This window comes from Bufo bufo, chromosome 1 (assembly GCF_905171765.1).
Source record: "Bufo bufo chromosome 1, aBufBuf1.1, whole genome shotgun sequence".
NCBI lineage: Eukaryota > Metazoa > Chordata > Amphibia > Anura > Bufonidae > Bufo > Bufo bufo.
Window position 1 is genome coordinate 121621016 of NC_053389.1, and position 5369 is coordinate 121626384.

The following is a 5369-nucleotide window of genomic DNA, read 5'->3' on the forward strand; positions in this document are numbered from 1 at the left end:
TATTAATGAGGAGTCTCTTATGTTTTATAATGAAAATAATGAAATGATGTGCTGTAAGAAAAATATATAGAAATGGTACATCAACATTTTATTGGCCACTTATTTTACATAGGGACATAATTTCATCCAAATTTAACAGAAATATAAATTCTGTTTCTTCCTCTTGATTGTAGTTTGATATACAGAATTAGGGCTATAAAGAAAAAATGTGGGGGATTGAGTCAGCACAACCTGTATGTAGGTGCACATCACTATGGCGAAATACATATACAAACGGAAAATACAAATGTGATAGCACTCTACATCCAGTATTCTGCCCTGCCTCCATGCTGGATGAGGCATTGGTGTACATTTTGGCCAAAGCGTAATAAGCCACTCACCACGTCAAGGTCGCCTCTAATGAGTGGTCCCTAACACTAGTTCCTACCTGTTCATGGGCCATGACAGCCACACAAAATCCAGGGAATGCAGGTCAGCATACACGCCAAGCACACTCTGCTTTTAATCCCGTCCGGTGCCATTACAGCTTTCATCGGATCCAGGGATGCACCAACATGCACGCTGAGCCCACCATATACTTCTCCCGGAGCCAAATGGCTACTGGTAGGTTCTATATAAGCAGACTCAGTTTTATACTGACTTTAAAACCAGCCTCCAGGACAGATTGACTGGTCAGGTGTGCATGACTCCAAGGAGATCGCCACGCCTCCAATATATACTACAAAGAAAAAATGTGGGGGATTGAGTCAGCACAACCTGTATGTAGGTGCACATCACTATGGTGAAATACATATACAAACGGAAAATACAAATGTGATAGCACTCTACATCCAGCATTCTGCCCTGCCTCCATGCTGGATGAGGCATTGGTGTACATTTTGGCCAAAGCGTAATAAGCCACTCACCACGTCAAGGTCGCCTCTAATGAGTGGTCCCTAACACTAGTTCCTACCTGTTCATGGGCCATGACAGCCACACAAAATCCAGGGAATGAAGGTCAGCATACACGCCAAGCACACTCTGCTTTTAACCCCGTCCGGTGCCATTACAGCTTTCATCGGATCCAGGGATGCAAGTACCAACATGCACGCTGAGCCCACCATATACTTCTCCTGGAGCCAAATGGCTACTGGTAGGTTATATATAAGCAGACTCAGTTTTATACTGACTTTAAAACCAGCCTCCAGGACAGATTGACTGGTCAGGTGTGCATGACTCCAAGGAGATCGCCACGCCTCCAATATATACTACAAAGAAAAAATGTGGGGGATTGAGTCAGCACAACCTGTATGTAGGATGCACTTCACTATGGCGAAATACATATACAAACGGAAAATACAAATGTGATAGCACTCTACATTCAGCATTCTGCCCTGCCTCCATGCTGGATGAGGCATTGGTGTACATTTTGGCCAAAGCGTAATAAGCCACTCACCACGTCAAGGTCGCCTCTAATGAGTGGTCCCTAACACTAGTTCCGGCGATCTCCTTGGAGTCATGCACACCTGACCAGTCAATCTGTCCTGGAGGCTGGTTTTAAAGTCAGTATAAAACGGAGTCTGCTTATATAGAACCTACCAGTAGCCATTTGGCTCCAGGAGAAGTATATGGTGGGTTCAGCGTGCATGTTGGTACTTGCATCCCTGGATCCGATGAAAGCTGTAATGGCACCGGACGGGGTTAAAAGCAGAGTGTGCTTGGCGTGTATGCTGACCTGCATTTCCTGGATTTTGTGTGGCTGTCATGGCCCATGAACAGGTAGGAACTAGTGTTAGAGACCACTCATTAGAGGCAACCTTGACGTGGTGAGTGGCTTATTAGGCTTTGGCCAAAATGTACACCAATGCCTCATCCAGCATGGAGGCAGGGCAGAATGCTGGATGTAGAGTGCTATCACATTTGTATTTTCCGTTTGTATATGTATTTCGCCATAGTGATCTGCACCTACAGGCGGGTTGTGCTGACTCAATCCCCCACATTTTTTCTTTGTAGTATATATTGGAGGCGTGGCGATCTTCTTGGAGTCATGCACACCTGACCAGTCAATCTGTCCTGGAGGCTGGTTTTAAAGTCAGTATAAAACTGAGTCTGCTTATATAGAACCTACCAGTAGCCATTTGACTCCAGGAGAAGTATATGGTGGGCTCAGCGTGCATGTTGGTACTTGCATCCCTGGATCCGATGAAAGCTGTAATGGCACCGGACGGGGTTAAAAGCAGAGTGTGCTTGGCGTGAATGCTGACCTGCATTCCCTGGATTTTGTGTGGCTGTCATGGCCCATGAACAGGTAGGAACTAGTGTTAGGGACCACTCATTAGAGGCGACCTTGACGTGGTGAGTGGCTTATTAGGCTTTGGCCAAAATGTACACCAATGCCTCATCCAGCATGGAGGCAGTGCAGAATGCTGGATGCAGAGTGCTATCACATTTGTATTTTCCAGAATTAGGGCTATGTATGTACTTTTTTTGCAGTATGTTGAAGGAGTTTTCTGAGATTTTGATATTGATGACCTATCCTCAGGATACGTGATCAATATCAGATTGGTGAGGGTCTGACACTCAGGACCCCCTGTTTATCAACTGTTGGAGGTGGTCGCCGCGCTCAAGCCTCCACACAGCTTACTAAACACAGCTCTGTACATTAGATTGCGGCTGTGCTTGGAATGATAGCTCAGCTCCATTCACTTGAGTTGTGCCTAGACCATGTGACCGATGGATGTGGCGTCACTGCCTTTAGGAAGTATCTCACTGGGGTATGTGGCTTCTTCAAACAGCTGATCGACGGGGGGTGCCAGAAGTGATACCCCCCCAATCTGATATTGATGACCTATCCTGAGGTCATCAAGATCAAACACTTATAGAACCCTTTTAAAGAGCTCCCCTAAAACAACTGAAAAGGGATGACAAATTCAGGATCAGTTGACGGATGCATCATGATCAAACAACTAATTCCCATTAGAGAGCACACAGATATTAGACCTTGTATTACATAATATTGCTGCCAGGCTTTAGCGCTTATGCACTCAAAGACTTGTGTAAATCTGTGTATGACACATATGGAGGTATTTTCTGCTGGTTCCTGTACAGGAGAAACCATGGCCTGCTACATTAGAGTTTGCTTGAACAGATATATTTACCCCTAGAAACTGTACATACAGCAGCAGCACAAGTAGGGTGTATGGCTCAATGTGTTCGTGTATCAGCCCGTCTGTCAGCATCCAGCAATACCAGGATGAACAATGCTACTATGTCTCATCTACGAATCATAAACGATAAGATAAAAAAAGGTCTATGGATGCCTGCAGCATATTTACCAATGAAGTTGTTATCATTCAATTGCCTATAATATTATGTTTACCACAGAGAATTATACCTAAAATTGTAAAAACCACATAGCAGTGCCCACAGCATTATATCTGCTAGAGAATGAAGATGCCAATGTGCCAGCCACACTGCCTCAGTATTATAAATGCACTTGCCTTGGCCTTAGACCTGCAATGCTGATGGAATGGAAGCTTTTCTGTTGCCAGTCTCTCAAGCCCTGGAGAGTTATGCCTAATTCATACATCAGTCTTTTGGTCAGTAATTTCCACCAGTGATTGTGAGCCAAAACCAGGAGCCTCGAAAGACATAAGGTAAAGGGAAATATCTGCAACGGTTCTGTGTTTAGAGTCGCACCTGGTATTGGCTCACACTGATGGAAATCACTGACCGAAACACTGACGTGTGAATGAGGCCTTACTGCAAAAAATGAATGTGTTCTGTTAAAGCAGATTTGTGGTAACCTAGGTCATTGGTGGAACCCAGGACAATATCATATGTGCAGTCTCTTCATGGGGGTTAAAGAGTAAAAAAAAAACAGTTGCAGCCTGTATTATATGTTACTGTTGCAGCCTGTATTATATGTCAGAGATGCATTCACAATTCTGCTGGTGGTCAACAGGCTTATTGTCACGCACACAACTATCATCTCATTCGAGTTTTTGTAAAGCATGGGGGATAGTTAGTGCCCATTTAGATGGGCCAAGAATCAGGTCAATTATCATGGATGAACATTCATACAAATGCTCCTTATTGGTAGTTGCACCAGTTAAAGGTTCCACCTGATCACCTGACAAATAAGCAATCATGCAGCATCTTTCATGCGGCACATTGCCCTGTGTAATCAGGGATGTGGTGCCAAAAAACTATTCGGGTCACCCTTGTGCCTGAATTTAAGTGCACACAAGATATTTCCATCATCCTTGCCAATGGGGGATGGCGAGGACTAGGTGGGGGTGTAGCAGGGCCATCAGCCCAGGCAAATTTACCAGCATTTAGACCAGTTCCCAAATGTAAATGAAAACTGAAATCTAATCCAGTCCTGGGCTCAAGTAGGTTTCAATCTAGGCAGGCTGCTGGAGGATGCACCTAGTTTATGGAAAGGCCTGTGGCTCGTCATAAATTAACCGCATCCATCAGCAGCACAGGGGGACCAGCGTAAAATGCTGGTCTTTGTTAAATGACCCCTAATGAATCTATGTGGGGATGAATTGAGTGTGCCACGGTTGCCTACCAGGTGCTCTCCACAAGGAGAAATAGTACCCCCCAAATCCTGACAAAGGCCTCTCACTCAGTTAAAGGGGTATTCCTGTTACATTGTTATCCCCTATCCACAAGATGGCCGAGCGCTGAACTCGGCTATCTGCAGACCTCCCATATAAATAAATGCATGACCGACCGTTCCATTCATTTTAAGGGGCTGCTGTCACGCTTCGGTGTGGGATGGAAACACCACACCGAGGATAGGAGGGAAAGGGGGGAACAGGGAATCAGGCCTGAGAACTAGTGAAGGAAGATGGACACCTCCTAGTGAAAACCCTAACCAAAATCCTGACTGACTACTGGTATGAACAGACCCCAAAGGTAGGTGAGTTCATACGCAGGAATACCTGGAGTCCTATCTAGCCTTCCTCCAAAATGAAGGACGAACAGGAGTCTCCTTCAGGCCTAATACAAACAATTGGGAAATGCAACGCACAGAACCCAAACAAAATACAAAAGGGAAAGGAAAGACTTCAAAGAAGCAATGGAAGCACCAGGAACTCAGAGGAGATCCAACCACAATCTATCCAAAGGTCCAAACAGAAGCTATAAACCGCACAGCATTGTGGGAGAAGCAACTATAAATAGAGAAGATCAAATTACCATAATAGCCACACCTGGGGAAAGAAGGTATAGCAAGCACCAGAAACAACACAGACGTCATTTGATCCAAACGGAAAACATGTCAGATCAAACCACGTGTTGCCAGTCTCACGGATCTCCTGCCACCTGTTGCGGGAACGTCCGTGACAGCTGCAGGATGTATGGGGCTCCCATTCTTGTGA